Here is a 22,505-nt window from a genome sequence, read left to right on the forward strand (position 1 = left end):
CTGAACTCTAACATCGTATGGGTATAAGTATGTTTTTAAAGACAATAGATTAGTCCCAATCCAAAAGTAAAAGCTATGAAATTTTTTAAAAGACAGAAAGATGTCTTTCTGGGTGCTAACACCTTCGGAAGCTATTATCACAGTGTAGCAGAGAAGGACTATCTTGCAGATGGAGAGAGTAATGTTAAGATTCCCACCAGACCTTGTCCTTCTATGCCTTTTCCCCTTGTGCAAAGGAATCTGTCAGATCTTATTCCTTTCTTTGAAGAAATGCCTAAAGAATGTCACTTCAGTCTGGCTACACTTAGGCATCATGTGGAAGATTGTGGATGCCTTCAAGAAAAAGACACATTCTGAAAAATGTAATTTAATTTAAGAATTACCAAAAGGAAGTTTTTTGGCTTTTTATGACTAGATTGAAAGTTTACTCTTTTTTCATAATACAAATACAAATGAAGAATGGTTTCTTCCGTTTCTTTTTTTTAAAACACCTACAATTAAGTGTTTTATTTGACTCCCATTATAGTCTACTTTTAAAGTTATCATATTTATCTCAAAAATAGTACTGTTATTTTTTCATTTTCTGATCACTAGAGCCTGTAGCTTATGTTGGATCATTTTTCTAGTAACCATGATGGATTATTTTTCACTGTGTGGACTACAGACAACATGGCCCAGTCTAGAAGGGAATAATTATATATCTCAATAATAATTATGGGCACTGATGTATACTTTCATTCAATCATTTCTGAATGTTCAGGAGGATTCTCCAAACCCTTCGTTTCTTGTTGCGCTCATAATCAGATGATAGAGGCCAAGTGTCTCATCAGGGAAGTCTCCCTTAACCCTCAACTGAATTAGACACTCTGTCTTTCTGCTTTCACAACACTTTGCACACAGTATTGATATTGTATTGTGGTTCCATTATGGTCCTGACTGTTATTTTTATTTCTATGTTCTCAATACCTAGCTCAGTAAATGTTTTTTAAATGAATGCATGCACAAATAAGTATGTGTGTTGTGCTTTGTTTTGTTAAACTGATACCTCATTTAAATGCCAATCCACATGGCTCAGTGGGAAACTGAACAATATTGCTTACCCTCACTGAGTCTAAGTTCAGCAACATGATGGGGAAATGCAGAAGCTACTTAAAGAATTTCTTTATTATCTTTAATTAAAATTAAAAACAGTAAACCTTTTTATTTTTCAAAAAACACTTGTATACCTGTATTTTCTGAGAATAAAAGAGGTCCATTATGGTTTAAGCATGGCCACAGGGTAACATAAAAAAAGATATTAAAGTATTGGGTTTAGTCAGAGTAGAAACTTCAACGCTATTTTGAGCAAAGCTTTGAAAATATTAAAAGGGAAGAGTGGCACTGCTTGTAGTATAAAAAAGAAACTTTACATGAAATAAATGTCAAATGAAACCTAATTTCTAATGAACAGATAGTACTGAAGAAAACAAAGTTTTATTTTTTATTTTTATAAAGCATTGGTAAACACACTGTATGTGTTCTTGAAAGACTTTTCTCCTTGCTCTAGAGGAAAAAAAGAAAACCATAAAAAATACTTATTTGTATCCTTCCTTTTATCTTGAATTGTAAAATTGATCCCAGATGGCCTCAGCCTATAGCAGTCTGAAGTGAGGTTTTGGTTCCTGGCCAGAGATTGAGGTTGGGCCATGGTAGTGAGTGTGCTGAATCCTAGCCATTAGACCAGTGTTCAATGACAAGGCCTTGGCCCTTTGACTTTGCAAAAAAACATTCCCACAAATACAGAAAGTAGTGAAACAGGTAAACTGGTTATTAGAAAAATGGTATGTGTAGGTGGACACATGAGCAGACTCAGAGAGAGAGTGACACCCTCGTAGTAGTTTGAATCACTTGTATGTGGCATTTCTTATGGGCTTCCTTTGGCCAGTCATTTTGATTCGCTTGGTTCTGGGTCTGTATTTGATATATCTCAGGATTCTCCCATGTGTGTACACACATCTCGCAGCCAAAATAGATTCCAACAAAGAGGCCTATGGGTAGCCTTGACATCACTCCCCTTTTGATCTCCAATGAGCTTTCTAGTCAGAAAGATCTCCTTGACTTTGAGAATGAGAACTATGCAGTCTCTTATCTTTTATCAGGGTGGGGCCCAGCCTCCTGTCTTGATAGTCTTGCTACTGATATTTTAGAGTTTCTTTCCACAGAGAATGAAGTCAAATTACTCACTCTCGGAGGGTCCATCTACCTCCGGCCTCAAAAGGAGGCTTGATCCATATGAGTGATGTAGGAGTGGACTAGAAAAAGTATCATTAAAAAATTATGAACTGTAATGTTTCATTTAAAATATTTTCTTGGTATCACCCTCAAGAATTTAGAGAAAGTGTCAAAGAATATTTCTAGAATTAATTTATACCTGTAATATTCCCAGGTACCATACTCTCAGTGGAAGTTTATGAAAATTAATGAAATGTTTATAAAAAGTCTGAGATCTCTGGATGAAGTATGATATATAGATAATTATTATTAGTTGGTGTGATAAACAAGTGAATAAAATATCTTCCTTAGTTACAAGAGGAATGAATTCAAATCCATTGAGCTGTCTCTCTTCATTAGCAAGTTTTCATGTCTTTTTTCCTTATCATGTTAAACAGAGATCTTACCTTTAGCACTTAATTATCACACTGAAATTCCCCAAGACTCAGGTATTTTAAAGGGGTTTTCCTTATCTGAGAGTAAAATGTTCTAAACATTTGTAAGGGAAAATGTTCACATGGTTCTCCCATTTTAGTTTTCTACTTTAAGATATATAAGCATGAGAGTAAGCTAGTGGGAGACTCCTGGAAATTATCTTGGTAAAGATCTCTCTACAGAGGTTGGCAAGAAAATAAAGATATTTATTAGGAAGTGAAGAAAGTCTTGCATAATGGGCTATTCATCAAGATTTCTTAAAAATCACTTATAAAAATTTTTAAATAATTAGGAAAGTTAATAGGAATATTGGTTAATTTTTTCCTGAAATTACTAGAAAAAGTTAATGTTAATTATATTCTGCTGCTACTGCTAAGTCACTTCAGTCGTGTCCGATTCTGTGTGACCCCATAGACGGAAGCCCACCAGGCTCCCCCATCCCTGGGATTCTCCAGGCAAGAACACTGGAGTGGGTTGCCATTTCCTTCTCCAATGCGTGAAAGTGAAAAGTGAAAGTGAAGTCGCTCAGTCGTGTCCAACTCTTAGCGACTCCACGGACTGCAGCCTACCAGGCTCCTCCATCCATGGGATTTTCTAGGCAAGAGTACTGGAGTGGCTTGCCATTGCCTTCTCCGAATTATATTCTGAGTTACTATTAAAATTAGAAATTTTAAGGGTGTCAACTGAAAAAAATTCACAACCTGAGAGCTGTGAGTTCAGTTTTATTTTGTGACTTATTGAGGACTATAGCATGGGAGACAGCCTCTCAAACAACTCTGAGGAACTGGTACAGAGAGATAGGAGGTAGGTTCAGTATGTATATGGTTTGGCAAAGGGGGTATGTACATCAAGCCCACATATCAGTAGAATTTGCTGGTAGTCCCAAGGAGCAGATGTCTCTGTTAATGATTTTAATGCTTTTTTGGGTATGAGAAGATGCAAGAAACTTGATTCATAAAATTCCCTCCTGAAATTATCTATCTGAAGGCCCAGTGAGCCAGTTTTTCGCAGAGCACAGAGTGCCTCTCTCTTGATCACCATTCTGAATTCCTTTCAGGATGTGTTAGAGTCAGTATCTGCAGTGGCTAGTTACCTAATTCTTGTGGAACTGATGGCAAGTGACAATCTTTAGTTGGCAAGGGCCCTAGTAATAAGTCTAAGTATTTAATGAAATGAAAAAAAAGTCCAAAATGAATATAAATGTATTGACTATTATAAAATCTTGAGTTATAAGTAGTTTTGCTAACATATTTATTAGTTGTATTACATAAAACGTCCAGGATAGTGAACACAGAAAAGTGCTTAGGGCCATACACAGAAGTTCTCAAGAGGTCCCTTTCATATATGACTCCACTCCATATCACCTTTTTTATATACATGGTATTCACTTGTCTTTCACTAAATAAATTCAGCGGAAACTTTTTCAATCCATGTTGTGGGTCACTTTAACTTAAAATGTTTGTCTTTTCTGTAATTCAAAGGAGGAATTTTCTTTTTCCTCTGACTTTCTAGATTTACACTCCTACTTCATCCTGTGATACCAATTTATCTAAGCCCTTCCATTATATATGTAAAGTTTATGTCTAATAACTTGAAGTATATCTGTGTGTGTGTGCTCAAGTCATGTCTAACTCTTTGTGACCCTGTGGACTTAGCCCACCAGGCTCATCTGTACATGGAAACTTTCCAGGTGAGAATACTGGAATGGGGTTGCCATTTCCTACTCCAGGAGATCTTCCCGACCCAAGGATTGAACCTGTATCTCTGTGTCTCCTACATTGGCGGGCAGATTCTTTATCAGTCACCACCTGGGAATCCCAATAATTTGGAGTAATTGAATCTATATCTGTAACTATATTAATGATCAAGATGGAGTAATTAAATCTATATCTGTAATAATTATTATAATAATATATATAATAATATCTATATCTGACTATATTAATAATCAAGGTGGAACTACTAAATACAGAGAAATTATACAGTGGTCTCAGCAAAAGATAGTTAACTGAGAAACATCATGAAGAGAATTAAGTTCAACCTAAACTAAAAGACAGGGCATAAAAAATATTTGAGGGGAGGATGGAGAAAATGCTTAAAACCAACAAAGACTTCGAGGTAATACCAGATTTCAGATTAGCTGAATGTTTCTAATTCTGCATGACAGCAAAGAGAGTGGTGTGGTTATGGGCACCATGCTTGGAGGAATGCTTTATCACTGAGCTGCATCAGGGAGGATAAAATTTCTCTATAAAAGGCTAGTGAAACCACATAAGGAATGTATTTAGGACATCCCACTAAAGAAAAAAAGAAAGCTTAGTCATCTGAGTACGAGATGGGACAAGAATGTGTGCAGAAATGACTTCCTAGAGGAAATGATTTAATAGAATTTGGGCTTTGGTTTCTGAATTTCTTTTCACAAATCAGCAGTTAAGCTGTGAGTAACTATAAGGGTGGGTAATTGTAAAAATGTTTTATAGAAAATATGTGAAGTGGAAATAAAACTTCAGAGTTCTTCCAGAAAAAAATAATGGATATCACTAAGTAACAATTTTGCCACAGTCCACTACACATCATATGATGTCCTTAGGCCCAGTGCATCAAGGAAAAAAATAAATGGCCTGAAGTCAGAGGCTAATCAATAAGAACCAGAAGATAAAAAAGGAAGTTTCCTCTTGAGGTAAGGAAAGAGAAAAATGTAATTAGGGAAAATAAATGAAAGTTTCAGTTCAGTTCAGTCGCTCAGTCGTGTCCGACTCTCCGCGACCCCATGAATCACAGCATGCCAGGCCTCCCTGTCCATCACCAACTCCCGGAGTTCACTCAAACTCATGTCCATCGAGTCGGTGATGCCATCCAGCCATCTCATTCTCCGTCGTCCCCTTCTCCTCCCGCCCCCAACCTTTCCCAGCATCAGAGTCTTTTCCAGTGAGTCAACTCATCGCATGAGGTGGCCAAAGTATTGCAGTTTCAGCTTTAGCATCAGTCCTTCCAATGAACACCCAGGATCGATCTCCCTTAGAATGGACTGGTTGGATCTCCTTGCGGTACAAGGGACTCTCAAGAGTCTTCTCCAGCACCACAGTTCAAAAGCATCAATTCTTCGGCGATCAGCTTTCTTCACAGTCCAACTCTCACATCCATACATGACCACGGGAAAAACCATAGCCTTGACTAGACGGACCTTGGTTGGCAAAGTAATGTCTCTGCTTTTTAATATATTATCAAGGTTGGTCATAACTTTCCTTTCAAGGAGTAAGCGTCTTTTAATTTCATGGCTGCAATCAGCATCTGCAGTGATTTTGGAGCCCCCCAAAAATAAAGTCTGACACTGTTTCCACTGTTTTCCCATCTATTTCCCATGAAGTGATGGGACCAGATGCCATGATCTTTGTTTTCTGAATGTTGAGCTTCAAGCCAACCTTTTCACTCTCCTCTTTCACTTTCCTCAAGAGGCTTTTGAGTTCCTCTTCACTTTCTGCCATAAGGGTGGTGTCATCTGCATATCTGAGGTTATTGATATTTCTCCCAGTAATCTTGATTCCAGCTTGTGCTTCTTCCAGCCCAGCATTCCTCATGATGTACTCTGCATATAAGTTAAATAAGCAAGGTGAGAAAATATAGCCTTGACGTACTCCTTTTCCTAATGAAAGTTTGTATCACTAAATCAAAAGTGAGTTGAGGAACCATTGTACAAAACTACTTCATTTATCCTAAATTCAGAGAAAAAAATATTCTATGTAAGTGAAGTTACTTACTTATAAGATTAAAATATTTTAAATAAAAAATATTTTACAATTATATTTTACTTCACCCTGCATGATAAAAAGAATATACTGAAGATTTTATTTGTTTGTAAAGATTTGTGGTCTCTTGAATATTAATTATTTTACTCTAAAACAGTAATTCTCGTAAAGGCAATTGAAGTTGGTAGAACTGTTTATCCCTGCTTACATTTCTCAGTATTTGTACTACTTTATGTAGTCTTCATATCTTCTCCCTGGCTACCAGTTGACCTGGTATCATTTTTTGGTATGATCCATGAGCTTGAGTCTAGTGACTTCCTTAGTGCTTTTTCCAATCTGTTGCTTCTAACTTATTGCTAACCTAAGAAACAGGCAAGAAGCTTGGTGTGACTATAACTAAAGTAGAGTGAGTTTTGAGGAAGCCATCTGAGAAACTGTACTAAGATTGTGTTAACTTAGCATGTGGCCATTTTAGGATGGAGATGGGCTTCTCAGTGGCTTTATTTTGGAGAGGAAGGAGGAAAGATCCTTGATTCAAGGTTCTTAACTGCATTCTGCTTCAGTTCAGTTCAGTTCAGTCGCTCAGTCGTGTCCGACTCTCCACGACCCCATGAATCACAGCATGCCAGGCCTCCCTGTCCATCACCAACTCCCGGAGTTCACTCAAACTCATGTCCACAGAGTCGGTGATGCCATCCAGCCATCTCATTCTCCGTCGTCCCCTTCTCCTCCCGCCCCCAACCCTTCCCAGCATCAGAGTCTTTTCCAGTGAGTCAACTCATCGCATGAGGTGGCCAAAGTATTGCAGTTTCAGCTTTAGCATCAGTCCTTCCAATGAACACCCAGGATCGATCTCCCTTAGAATGGACTGGTTGGATCTCCTTGCGGTACAAGGGACTCTCAAGAGTCTTCTCCAGCACCACAGTTCAAAAGCATCAATTCTTCGGCAATCAGCTTTCTTCACAGTCCAACTCTCACATCCATACATGACCACGGGAAAAACCATAGCCTTGACTAGACGGACCTTTGTTGGCAAAGTAATGTCTCTGCTTTTTATAAAAACCTCATAACATTACTTGTTTCTGTATTTCAACTAACTTGTTCAAAATTATCACTGTATTCACTATTGCAAACATAAAAGCCAGTAGTGTGACATATTCTAGAAGTAGATTCTGTGAAGCTGTGCTTCATAATTGAAATTTTATTATCTATGTTATATTGCTTGTGAATAAATACTATCATTCATTATAGGAATGTATCTTTTCTTTATATGATGTTAGTGTCAAAGACAGCATCTCCTTGTGGGAAGTACAGTATACATAAAGCAAGTTGTCATTCTTGTTTAGTCGTTGTGTTTGATTCTTTTGCAACCTGATGGACTATAGCCAACCAGGCTTCTCTGTCCAAGGGATTATTCAGGCAAGAATACTGGAATGGGTTGCCATTCCCTTCTCAGGGGATCTTCCCAACCCAAGGATCGAACCCAGGTCTCCTGCATTGCAGGCAAATTCTTTACCATCTGATCTACCAGGGAAGCCCATGTGGAGTACTAGGGGCAGTAAATATGTAAGAGAAGGTGAAAGGACTTGGAAGGTAAAGAAAGGTATGTATATCATCAACTAGTGAAAATAGAGTTTATGAAACCATGGAAAAGATAAATGTCCAAGTACTGGCAAAAAAAAAAGAGTGAGAATATTTCATAGAAAACTGAATTTCTATCTTGATAAAGGTTTATTGCTATGTTAGCATCTCTAAGCTTCCTGAGACAGGCCAGGATAGAAGAAGGGACATTGTTAAAAAATAAGAAAGGACATTAAGCTCTAAGTCTAGTTCTATTCTAAAGAAACTTCTGGCCTTTAATACTTAACAAACATTTAACCCAGACTTTAGTTTTCTCACTAAAAAGTGAAATGAAAAAATTTACATAATGAAAAATTATATATTTTATAATTATATGCTTCATTATACATTTATATGATGAAAAATTATGACATGAAAAGTTTAGACCAGATAATTTCTAATATCCTTTTCAACTCTAAATTTCTATGATTTTTCTGAGGAGAAGATTTTATAGAGTATCGGCTTAGAATTTGTATAGGAAACTAATATCACTATCAGAATGTGTTTTTTTCATGTCTCATACTATTAATAGTCTTTTAAGATTCTGAAAGTTGCCATGTCCATGGTTCCCTTCTAGGAGTTCTAGGCTACCTGTGCACTCCACCACTCCCACCCCTACTTTTCACACTATTAGTGACTTTTGCCCATGGTTTAGGAACAGTCATTCCGTCAGATATCCAGTAATCTTATCAAATGCCTTTCCCGGTCACTCTGACTCTTTGCGACTCCATGGACTGTAGCCTGCCAGACTCCTCTCTCCATGGGATTTCCCAGACAAGAATACTGAAGAGGACGACCATGCCCTCCCTCCAGGGGATTTTCCCAGCCAAGGGATTGAACCCGCGTCTCCTGCATCTCCTGAATTGCACGCAGATACATTACCACTGAGCCACTGGGGAAGCCCCATCACCTGGCCTGGCACACACTGAAAAGCAACAATTTTAAAGTTTTGCCCCCAAAAGATATGGCTTGAGCTAAGATCAGGCTGCTAAAGTAGAATGCATAAAAAGATGTCATCAAATAGTGGGAAGCATAATGTTGCATAGGAGAGCTAACATTGTAATTCATGAGAAACCAGAACCTAACAGGTAGAGAAGCTCTATGGAATGTGGATTAAATGGCCATTTGAAGAAGTTCCCTTTATTGCTTGCACTTATGTTCTAAGGATAGCACATTTAAATTATTCAAGAGTACCACCAGTCAACCCATAGACATATTATCATTATAGGAGAAGTGAGAAAATACGCACTCAAAAAAACTGAGACCAAGGAAATAACTACATTTTTGTTTGAATGAATAACAAATTCCTCAACAACTGCTACAGAGGTTCTTATAACAATCTTCAATCCAAAATAAGACTTTAGTTACTGTATTCATGAAGCATTTTTCTGAAGTTCTTTTCCTATACGGCCCCTTGTATCCCTATATATTAATAAATCCCCATTTCTTATACCTGAGTTGAATAAAACCCAAAGAACTTACTTAGGGAGTTGGTATACTTTCCAAGTCATTCCCACATCTACAGAGTCTCACAGCAACCTCTTGAGGTGTATTAGATCCTCATGGTTATGGATACTCAGAGAACGTTTAAGTGATCTTCCAGGTCTAGAGGTAAGCAACTCTCTAATCTGGTGTATCTCTGGTTAGATCCTCTCTCTAAGAAAAATCCCACCCTGTAATTTTTTTTTTTTTCCCAAAGATGTTACATGTTTCTAAGAAATAGCTCACATAAACATGGAAAGCTAATACTCTTGGCTGTTTATGGCACGTCTAATATTTTTTTTTTCTGTTCCTTTCCTGGTTTGCTATTCAGATGTTGTCTTTAAAGGCTGATACCTGCTCATGTAGTTACCAACACTAAATGGGGGCACAAAACTTTATACTGCTGGTGCCCATCTTTTCCCAAGTCACCAGCACTCTCCGGAATCACTACCAAACTACTAGCAGTCTATCAGTGCTGAAGTAGCCTGGCAACACTGCCTCTAATGTCTATCATCAGACTCTATTTAATTTTTCCTTATGCTCTTTTTACATATTTCTTGCCCTAAAATTTAGAAGTGATATGATTGAAATCACCACTACCACCATTCTTCCCCAACCACACAAACTTGTGGACACACACAGACAAGCTTGCCCATTGACTTTGGACCAAATTTGAAAACTTTCCTGTTTCCCCTTAGGTCAGATATATGTTCTTCCACTCCCAACTGTACCCTCTTGACTCTCTCTTTTGCAAATGGATCCCTAGTGGACCGAAACTATGAGTCCTAAAGACATGTCCAGACATGGCCTAAGCCTACAGTGACTACAGATCTTGGAGTCTATCCACTACTAATTAGTAATGGGGACTTTCTGTTATATCCACACAGCCCCTTTTGTAGATTATTACTGATGATTTAAATAATTTGCCTTTTATTTCTAAATAAAAATATATTTTAAGTACATTGAGTATCCTGAGAACTTTCAAAATTAAAAATATATTATTTATGCAAATGGCAGTTTACTCCGTGATCTTCCTTGCAAAACTCCGTAACTGTGGTCTAACCATGAGAAAAATACCACGCAAGCACAAACTGAAGAACAATTTATAAAGTGCCAAACAAGTACTACTCAAAACTGTCAAGGTCATCAAAAACAAGGCAAGTCTGAGAAACTGTCTCAGTCAAAGGAGCCTAAGGAGATATTATGACTAAAAGTGGTATCCTGGATAGAATCTTGTAGCATAAAAAGAACATTAGATGAAAACTAAGAACTCTCCCCAAAATAGGAACTTTATTTAGTAATGTATTAATATTGGTCCACTCATTGTGACAAATGTATCATGATAATGGAAGATGTTAACAAGGGGAACTGGATGTGACTTTTATAAGAACTTGCTGTACTATCTTTGCAACTCTTCTGGAACTCTAAAATTATTCTAAAATTAAAAGTTTATTATATGTTTATACATATACATAATGTATATATATCCATCAGTTCAGTTCAGTTCAGTCGCTCAGTCGTGACTGACTCTTTGCGACCCCATGAATGACGGCACGCCAGGTCTCCCTGTCCATCACCAGCTCCCAGAGTACACTCAAACTCATGTCCATCGAGTCAGTGATGCCATTCAGCCATCTCATTCTCTGTCGTCCCCTTCTCCTCCCGCCCCCAACCTTTCCCAGCATCAGAGTCTTTTCCAGTGAGTCAACTCGTCGCATTAGGTGGCCTAAGTATTGGAGTTTCAGCTTTAGCATCAGTCCTTCCAATGAACACCCAGGATTGATCTCCTTTAGAATGGACTGGTTGGATCTCCTTGCAGTCCAAGGGACTCTCAAGAGTCTTCTCCAGCACCACAGTTCAAAAGCATCCAGTCTTTGGCGCTCAGCTTTCTTCACAATCCAACTCTCAATATATTTATATACATTAAGCATTTATATGGAAGAGTAAAAAATATATATGTATATGTATATCATTTACTTTTATGGATTACAATTATTGTTTAACTGGACAAAATTCACCCTAGTTGATAGGATTAATAATAATCTAAAGATAACATTCAAATTATTTAACGGTAACCCTCACTTAACTAGGGCTTCCCTGGTAGCTCAACTGGCTGCCTGAAATGCAGGAGATCCCAGTTCAATTCCTGGGTCAGGAAGACACACTGGAGAAGGGATAGGCTACCCACTCCAGTATGCTTGGGTTTCCCTGGTGGCTCAGGTGGTAAGGAAATTGCCTGTAGTGTGGGAGATCTGGGTTCAATCCCTGGTTTAGGAAGATCCCCTGGAGTAGGAAATTGCTACCTACTCCTGTAGAATTGCCTAGAGAATTCCATGGACAGAGGAACCGGGCAGGCTACACAGTCCACGGACAGAGAATCCTGGCAGGCTACAATCCATGGTCTTGCAAAGAGTCTGACATGACTGAGCAACTTTCACTCACTCAACTAACAAACTCATTTGACTATTTAGTAACAGGCAATGATTTTAAAAGGCACCAAAAATTTTTGAAAAAGATTTTACTGAAGCCAATGAAAAAATTGGTGCATCCAAAATCATGAGGACGCATTCTCATTCTCCAAGATTACTCAACAATGTTTGAGTGAATTCTAGTGCCTGGAGAAGTGATGCATAGATAATGATCAGAGAAAAATATGAGACAAAACTAACAGTTATTTCTTGGGGAAACAGCCTTTAAAAAAAAAAAAAGATCAGTGTTAATTCTTGAAGAGGTCAGAGAAGCATTTGAAAGGAATAGTTCCATGCTGATAACTGTTGAATTTCAGATCATTTCTCATGAAGCCTTCTGTTAGGCATAATCTTTAGCCTTCATTTATCTTTGCTTATACTCTATTGATTCTTAAACTGATGGATGATTGAAGATTTTGAAGTATGGTTTCAGAGCAGCAGGTCTATTTAAGTAGATTTGAGGAAGCCCTGGTGCAGGACTAATATGCAACCTCCTTTTCATTATGTTAATGTTTATTCACTAGATGTCTTGTCATAATGGATCATTTGACTGTCACCTAAGGAAATATGATACAGTCTTGTTTCATATTTCTGTTTTGAAAAACCCCAAGTAAGGCAGAAACACTTTTGCATCACCTTTTATACCTCTTATTTTCTAGACCACTGATACTTCTCTAGACTGCAACTGTAAACCACAGTTGCAAATTGGGTTGCAAACAAATTTTGCTTGAGGCACAAACCACAAATTAAAGTAATGATCACTTCACGATGAAACTTTTTTTCTGTCTTTTAAAATCAGAATGAAAGTAGGTCAATGAAATTTAGGATATTTTAGAATATGTACAGTATTGTATTGTTTGCCAGTACCTAATTTACAATTACAGCGCTCCATGAATATTGAAATGATTCAGCTTCCCATTATAAATGTATGTGGCAGTTTGGTTGTTGATCAGTTTATGAAGTTAATGCAAATGGAACTGTCTTCCTGTCAGCATTTGAAATCTATAATGCAGTCATGTTGTATATTCAGGGACAGGCCATTGACAGTCAATTAACAAGTTTGATTGGTATGTCAACTCATTCTTTTGAATTGTTAATAGTATGTTAATAGCATTCATTTCTTTGTGCAGTCCCATTTGCAGCTTCACAGTTACAGCTATTTTTTATAATTCTGAGTAACCTAAAATAGTGCCTTAATAATAGATTATTAAACACCTGTCTAGTGTAGCTTAGGGAGGTTTTTCTAGACTGGGAGTTTGCAGTGGATCCCTTTGATATTCAAATCAACAAATGATAGCCTTTTTATTCAAAACGTAAATTCTTTTGATGGTTAGCTTGTTAAGAAATATTCAGCTCTAGTCTGACCTGATCTGGTTTCCCATGGAAAAGATCTGATGCCGTTTGAAGGTTCGTAAATGGAATGCCAATGACAATTTGTTGTTGACGTTCTGCCGCCTCAGCCCTCAGATGCTGCTGGTTGATGTGCCGCTTTAGCTTCACCAAATAATCCTTGCAGGTAAATGATCTATGAATTGATCAGATAGTTTCAAAGCAAAGAGGGCTCTTCTGTGGTCTGGATTTTTAGGCTTGGAGGGGTACTTAAAACGCTGCATCAAAGTTGACAGATGAATCTTAAGGCATAGAATGATGGGAGAAAGCAGAAATGTGGGAATATTTTTAAGTGACTAGCATATTACTTAGAGTTTTGAAAACCTTCAAATGTCGATCAAATCTGTTCCCCATAGCAGATTTATTTCTACCTTGGTTTTTGTTACGGTTGTTTTGTCTGTGTGCACAGGTTTACTCTCACTTTTCTGGGGAAGTTGATGAGACATTAAACGTATTATTCCCGAATGGTGCTTTGGAATAAGGTTGCGAGTTCATTTGCACAGCCATGTTTTATTCATATAGTTCCTGTACACCAGAATATAAGAATCTGCCATTTCTCTAGCCTAAAAAAAAATTGTCTTTACCAAGGAAGCAGTAAAAATTTTATTCCTTTTACCTCCTGTTCTTCCCTTCTCTTGATGATGCTTTCCATGACCTACTATTTATATTTAATTTCTTCGGTAGAAGTTTCTTTATAATGTGGAGAAAGAACTCTCACCAATGTAGTTTAGATATTTAGTTAATATTTTTCTGTTCTATGTTTCAGTAAATTTGGAGGAGCACTTTGCTTGTATTTGAATTTTAGAATTAGATGAGAGATTGCTATTCAAAATGTTTAATATATAGATGAAGAAACTGAGTCATACAGTAGGACCTCACAGCTAGTTTTTGCATACCCATGTCTCTTTATTCCTAACCCTATACACATCTCACTTGCTGCCTTTAGAAATACACAGAAGCTCAATTGAAGATTGATGCAATTGAAAGGTACATTTCTCAACTGGACATGGAAAGTTGCTGAAGTTTTCTAACTATAACATGAAAACCTTTATACTATAATTTAAGAACTATACTTGATATCAGTACAAAAAATCATGAAAATATGTATTTCTTAGTATGTGATTAAAGTTTGTAAACCCAAATGAAAGAAGAAAGATTAACTACTGTCTTTGACAGTTGGTTTACATCTGCCCTTAGGCAAAACTACAGAACTTGTGACCTTGCTCAGGACTGGGGGAGAAGAGGAAAAGAAAGAGGCATACAAATATGAATTAATAACAGATTTTATTATGTCAACTTAAATAACCCTCCAGCAGTGTTTTTCAAAGTGTGTTTCATGGATCACTAGTTCCACAAGATGCTTGATCACCAAAAGATTGTGTGTAAAGAATCTGAATCTGGGGACATATATATGCCCTTAATGTAGTTTCACATTATCACAATGCTTGTTAGCAGAATAAAGACTGTAAAGTCTGCAAGAAAGAAACTTGTTTATTTAACCCAGGATTTCAAAAAAAAAAAAAAAAAATTGAACACAGGATCTTTGCTTGTTTGTTTATATGCTTATTTCTTTTAAAATCAATGAGCATTATTCACAAAAATTTGGGAGTACTTGAATGTCCTTTGGCAAATAATTTCTCTATGTTTCAATTTCCTCTTCTATAAATGGAGGTAATAATAGCACCTATTGGCATGGGGATTAAGTGAGCTAATATACATAGAACAGTGTCTGTCACATTGTTATGTAAGTATTTTCTATTGGTATTATTTACTGATAGCAATATTCTCAGTGTTACTATTGAGACCAATGCCATAGTTTCACTTACTTTGGTTTGATGGATATATATGTGTATTAAACTGTGCATAAGGCCCAGTTGGAGCTGGAATTTTGAGTCAGTAAGATAAGGCAGAAATAAGTGGAAACAGGTAAGTAAAGCTGTTACATTACTGAGCAAAATGGTAAAGGCAGCTACAAAGACGAGCTCCAAAGCAGTATGGGAATGTTGATGACACAAGTCTATTGCCAACTCAGAAAGACACTAAAGATTATACTTAGTAGCTGACAAGCTATTGGATGCCTCAGAAACTTCCAGAGGAAGAAACAGGGAAAATCCAAAGAGAGAGGACAATTTTATTTTCTGTGAAACAGACTAGTGTATCCAGGACATAGGGTCTTGGATGTGGCAAGGGCATGTGGAACTTCTGGCAGGGTGGGTTGGAGCCCAAGGTGAAGGCCTTTGTATCCATGCTCAGAAGGCTGAGTTTTATCCTTCAGGCAGCAAAATGAGCAGAGAATTTTTATGTGTGAATGTGACACGATCAGCCTTGTTTATTAGAAAGAAAACTTGACAGCTGGGGCTCGGAAGACATGAGCGAAAGGAGGCAGGAAAACATGGCGGGAGTCTGGACAGGCAGTGGCAGTGGGAACAGAGAAGATACTGACAGATTGGAGAGACAAGTCTGAGGAAGAACTGACAAGAAGCCATGACCAAATGATTAGGGGAAGAGGAACTTAAAAATGGAGAAATCAGGAATAAGGCTGGCATGTATAGTTTGGGAGGTTGTGTAAATGGTGATTCAATTTAGTTTTAGAAATACACTATTTTTCAAAATTCTTTTATTAAAAGAAACTTCCAGGTGTCCACAGCCCACCATCAGTTTTAAAACCATAACCATCTTCTCCAGAGGAATTAATTGAATATATATATGGATTGCTTGATACAAGTCATGAAGATCAAAAGTGAAAACTCACCAAGTCACTTACTGGAAATATATGGAAATACATGTTTAAAAATTAAGCATAAAATGCCATATGCAAAATTAAAAATCATAGTGAAAAGTTGTTTCCTATCTGCATGACCACAAGTTTTATAAAATGGCTCAGCTAAAGCACTTCTAATATTTTTATTAATTTATTATTTCAATGCTTTTCTGTACTCTCCTCCTCCTTTCTCAGTCTGAGTTTCTCAGATGCTGAATCTTGCTTGTTGTCTTTGTATTTCCAGATTCTTCCACAAGTAACACATAGTCAATGTTTAATGAGATTTAGATGCATAATACTTCAATTCAGTTCAGTTCAGTTGCTCAGTCTTGTCCGACTCTCCGCGACCCCATGAAACACAGCACGCCAGGCTTCCCTGTCCATTACCAACTCCCAGAGTTCACTCAAACTCATGTCCACAGAGTCAGTGATGCCATCCAGCCATCTCATTCTCCGTCGTCCCCTTCTCCTCCCGCCCCCAACCTTTCCCAGCATCAGAGTCTTTTCCAGTGAGTCAACTCGTCGCATTAGGTGGCCAAAGTATTGCAGTTTCAGCTTCAGCATCAGTCCTTCCAATGAACACCCAGGATCGATCTCCTTTAGAATGGACTGGTTGGATCTCCTTGCAGTCCAAGGGACTCTCAAGAGTCTTCTCCAGCACCACAGTTCAAAAGCATCAATTCTTCAGCGATCAGCTTTCTTCACAGTCCAACTCTCACATCCATACATGACCACGGGAAAAACCATAGCCTTGACTCGATGGACCTTGGTTGGCAAAGTAATGTCTCTGCTTTTTAATATACTATCAAGGTTGGTCATAACTTTCCTAAAAGGAGTAAGCGTCTTTTAATTTCATGGCTGCAATCAGCATCTGCAGTGATTTTGGAGCCCCCCAAAAATAAAGTCTGACACTGTTTCCACTGTTTTTCCATCTATTTCCAATGAAGTGATGGGACCAGATGCCATGATCTTTGTTTTCTGAATGTTGAGCTTCAAGCCAACCTTTTCACTCTCCTCTTTCACTTTCCTCAAGATGCTTTTGAGTTCCTCTTCACTTTCTGCCATAAGAGTAGTGTCATCTGCATATCTGAGGTTATTGATATTTCTCCCGGCAGTCTTGATTCCAGCTTGTGCTTCTTCCAGCCCAGCATTCCTCATGATGTACTCTGCATATAAGTTAAATAAGCAAGGTGACAATACACAGCCTTGACGTACTCCTTTTCTTATTTGGAACCAGTCTATTGTTCCATGTCCAGTTCTGACTGTTGCTTCCTGACCTGCATACAGGTTTCTCAAGAGGCAGGTCAGGTGGTCTGGGATTCCCATCTCTTTCAGAATCTTCCACAGTTTATTGTGATCCACACAGTCAAAGGCTTTGGCATAGTCAAGAAGCAGAAATAGATGTTTTTCTTGAACTCTCTTGCTTTCTCCATGATCCAGCGGATGTTGGCAATTGGATCTCTGGTGCCTCTGCCTTTTCTAAAACCTGCTTGAACATCTGGGAGTGCACGGTTCACATATTGCTGAAGCCTGGCTTGGAGAATTTTGAGCATGACTTTACTACATAATACTTAAAACACCATTATTCTAGTTTCATTCTAAAAAAAAGATGTAAAAATATATTAAGCAATATCAGTTATAAAATATCATATAAAAATTTTTGCATAATGTGTTTCCTATGCCTTCAAAATCATGAGACTATATTGGCATGTAGCATACATTTGAGCTGCCATGTTAAATGAACATTAGTGGAACAATAACCCCAAACTCTTAGTTTGATATTTATTAAAGACCAAAGAAACTGACATTTTAGGTCACCTATTTTAGCAATAAGCCTCTCTTCCCTATTATGGGACTCCTTGTGGAAATGGCCTGCGGTTTTAAGATCCAAGAAGCTTTAGTCTTCTGGAGATGTTAAGCCATTAGGTTATATCTTCTACAATTTTATCAGAAGATGGTTGACTGTTTTTCCTGTTATCTCATCCTGTGCTTATCAGTATTTTCATCTAATTTTATATCATGCCAGTTTTCCCCATTCCCTGACATATTATACAAACTTAAATGATAGCAGAAATGACATCAGCTTCATACTCAGAATTAATAAGCTATTTTTTAAAAGATTCTTTTTATGTGGACCAGTTTAAAAGTCTTTATTGACGTTATTACAGTATCGCTCAGTTTCATGTTCTGTTTTTGACCACAAGGCAAGTGGGATCTCAGCTCCCTGACTGGGGATCAAACCCATGCCCACAGCACTGGAAGGCAAAGTCTCAATCACTGGACCACTGGAGAAGTCCCTAAGCTATTTTCAAAGTTGTTCTTAACTCCCAAATTGGAGCAGCATATTATTTTTTTACTGTCCTACTATTTAAGCAGTACCAAGATTATAAATCTGTCCTGCAGAGAGACGAGAGGTAAAAAATAACCCCAATATAAAGACTGTGGAAGGTCTTAAAAGTTTTAATAATTATTCGTTACACCATAAAAGTGAAAAGTGAAAGTTGCTCAGTCGTGTCTGACTCTTTGCAACCCTATGGACTATACAGTCCATGGACTTCTCCAGGACAGAATACTGGAATGGGTAGCCTATCTTTTCTCCAGGGCATCTTCCTGACTCAGTGATCGAACCGTGGTCTCCCACATTGCAGGCAGATTCTTTATCAGCTGAGCCACCAGGGAAGCCCATAAAGAATTACATCATAAAGAATTTTATATAAAATAATTTATCCATGCCTTTGTTACCCCCAGGAAAATAGATTTATACCATGTATCTCCTTAAGTATTTCTAAGATTTCTTTTTTTTTTTTTTCTTGGAAAGGAAATGTGACCTTTAAAACTTCTCTCATTCCCAAACCTCTTTTAACCTTAATACTCAACTATTTCAATCTAGATATTTTTTCTCTAATTACAGGTCTTTTCTAACTCCCTATAGTATGCCAGGTTTTCAACAGGTATTAGAGTAATTTCATCCACTAATAAATATGATTCATAAGAGGCTGCTTTCTCAAGGCATGAAGTTAGAGACTGTAGTCGCTGCAAATATGTAGGCCATCCTGTTTTTCAGTAAAAGAAGCACAATTCTCATTTGTTCAGCCACTATATTAACCTCTATGATATGGACTATTTCTTCATATGATTATAAAATATTCCAGATCTCTGGAATTTTGTGGTATAATTCTACCATTTCCTGTAGTCCTCCATGCTCATCATCTTTATTCGTTGTTAATTTTGATACTTTAGATATGTTTTCATGAGAGGTATTACTAGAAGAAGGAAGAAAAATTGTAATGCATAAAACTTTGAGAATTATTTGCCCTTTAAATATATGATCATTATTGGAAATTATATAAACAGCTCCTCTTGAATGGATAAAATTCTAATTTTATTGGTATATATTATTTGTGTCACAAAAGTCTGGTCATTTAAATAAGTCACAAAGTTTGTCATCTGCATAGCATATTCCTTTAGTTACATGTGTATTTCTAATGTATTTTTTAATGTATGTCCTTAATTATGTCGTGGACAAACTGATGTTTTATGCCTTTTGTACTGTTTACCATTGATTTTATACTGTCATCCACATTTTCCCCTTAAAATTCAGTAAAATTTAACTGTTAGTTAATCCAGGTTTCAGATTTGGGTCTGTGAATGCATGACTGCTAAGCAAAACAGAATATGCCATAATCAATCCTGGCCACTTTGACCTTTACCTATTTTTTATTTATTGTTTTAATGCACAGGATTTTTTTTTTTACTTTTATTATTAATACTTTTTAAGCTAGCACAGTGAAACCAGTTCAAAAAACCAGAAACAAATATGTGAAGGGGCCAAAGAGATAAAGATTGAGAAATCGCATGCATGTTATTTTCTTTTTGGCATGAAAATGACTGAAAACTAGAGAAATAGCAACAGATCTGAATTTGCGTATTTCCCTTCCTATTCACGGGTCTTCCTCATTGGCTCAGCGATAAAGAATCCACCTTCAATGAAGGGTTCGATCCCTGGATTGGGAAGATCCCCTGGAGGAGAACATGGCAGTCCACTCCAGCATTCGTGCCTGGAGAATTCCATGGACAGAGGAGCCTGTCCAGCTACAGTCCACGGGGTCGCAAAGGGGTGGACAGGACTGAAGCAACTGAGCAAGCACTCATGCACTTCCTATCTCCACTGAAGCAGATCTACTATAGTCCTGAATTTCCTATTAAATACTTGGGACTGAAGAGATTCACTTTCGGTAAGTTAAGAAATCCAGATTTATTTTGTGACTTGATAGAAGTTACTCAGTGGCAAGAAAGTGAGTTCCAGTAATGAAACCTGGCAGGCCAGGATTTGTGCTCCACTCTGTTGGCGTATGAAATTATAGCACATCATTCAAACAAAATCAATAATCCAACTTTTATGTCCTTTTCTAGGTGCAGTGAAAATTTTATTATTCTGTGATCATTCTATTCTTCCTGGATTAGGTCATGTGCTGAAGCATTTAAGAAGCATCTCAAGTAGATAGAATATGCAAGATCAAAACTTGTGTTTTTACCCACGTACCAGAATGATCATATAATATTCAAGAAAAGATGCTATAAAAGTCAGACTCTTTTTTCCTAAATCATCCCTGTAATATCTTGAATGATATTTAGAGGTTCAATTTACCTAAAGAAAGGAATTTTGCCCCTCAGTGTGATTGAGGTTTATAAACTGTGGTATTCTTTAATTGAAGCAAACAGAACAGCAAGAAATAGTTTGTTTCAACATGAGATTTGCTTTGCATGAACAAGGATGGAAAATCTGATCCTATTCTTACTCCTTTGATTTAGCTTCTTCCATGTCACTCTTTTTCTATGGAAAAGAATATTTTTATAGAAAAGACAGATTGTTCTTAGGGAAGGTCTACAGGGCCATAAAAGCCAGGCAATAAATTTAGTTTAAAGCATCAGCTCCTAAAGTATGTTTGCATAGTAAAGTATGGACCAGGCCAAAAGCCAGGCTTAAACATTTTCTCCTTGTTATCACCTCGTTAAGCTCCCCACGTCTGAACCATGCCTCCTACAGTCACAGGTATGGTGCCGCTAATTAAGAAGAAGGGGCTCATTACCAATTCTCATTAACATCAATTGGAGTTTTAAAGCCAAATCCCTGGACTGAAAATTTGCCCCCTTAATGTTCAACACAGGTGAAGGAATAAAATCGTTTAAATGCCTGTATCATGGGGTAGTGCAAATGTGCTCTCCAAGGATGAACAAATTGCTTACTGAAGTCTGGCACTAATCCCATTGCTCAGTAAAAGACAGGCAGGGCTTTGAAGAAAAATACTATTCAAAAGGGAGATTCTGACAGGGAAACTGGTGGAGCATGGGAACTGATATCGCAATATACAAATTATTGTCTGAATCTGTGTCATCTCTAGTAACAATATATGAGTGCACAAAATCAACAACGGATTGTACCTGACAACTAAGTGCTCAACAAATATTATCTGAATTAGTGGTTGAAGAATTAATGTTCACCGGTATATTTTAAACTGTTAATGAAACTTATCTCTCAGTCTCTCTTTGCCTTTGCTTCTGAATGTCCTAAGTCACATTCCTTAAGCCTTCTTAACTGATTTTAATTTCTTATAGATAACACTGTAAGTTATTTTATTGTGGGAGACTCTTGAAGTAAAACATTTCAAAAATGCTTAATTGCATGAAAAGTTAAAATGTGTTGATTTAGTTGATTTGAAAGAGTTGGTCTGCAGTTCATTGAAGTGATAAGCCACATGGAAATAAGTCTTCTTGGAAAATAAAAGCAACCCTCCTTTGCATCAGATTAGGCTTTCTCTGGCTTGTAAACCCGGAAGCTAACCAGTTTTTAAACTGAATTTCTAGTTTCCCTCATAATCTCTCTTCCTTACCCCAATGTAAACAATGACCCAGAAATATTTGTAAGACTATTGTTTGCCCCTAAATTATATGTGAGTTGGAGAAATGTTTCTGGTTTAATAGACTCTTGAGTTATATGATGGATTATTTTATAAATTGTTGATATTTTTCCTGAGGGGGCATGTTCATATTTAAACCACATTAATGATGTGTACCATTATTCACCTCTCCCCAAAAGTGTACTGACTTTGCTCTAAATTTCTTATGAGTATCAGATTTCTTCCTGATGTTACTACCTGTCAGTGGCAGTTAAGAAATCATAGAATATTGTAGCTAAATGGAACTTTCAGAGCCATTTAGTTCAGTCCTCACATTTTACGCATAAGCATGCTGATCTCCAAGAAGCTTAATTTACCTTCCCAAGTTCATAGGCAATGATAGGACCCTAACTAGAATTTTGGTCTCCTGATCCCCAATGTAGCCCTGGTGTATATA

General features: G+C 37.3%; 1 protein-coding gene across 1 annotated transcript in view; it reads left to right on the top strand.

The window, feature by feature from the left end:
- The first annotated feature begins 20,118 nt into the window (after nt 1-20,118).
- The window catches only part of LOC129562669 (uncharacterized), an 87,083-nt gene continuing 84,696 nt past the window's right edge, over nt 20,119-22,505 (top strand). The window contains exon 1 of the mRNA XM_088840191.1: nt 20,119-20,386. The gene's annotated coding sequence lies outside the window, so the exon portion shown is untranslated. The remainder of the gene's footprint in view (nt 20,387-22,505) is intronic.

This window comes from Moschus berezovskii, chromosome 9 (genome assembly GCF_049115385.1).
Source record: "Moschus berezovskii isolate FMDL1 chromosome 9, NW_MosBer_1.0, whole genome shotgun sequence".
NCBI lineage: Eukaryota > Metazoa > Chordata > Mammalia > Artiodactyla > Moschidae > Moschus > Moschus berezovskii.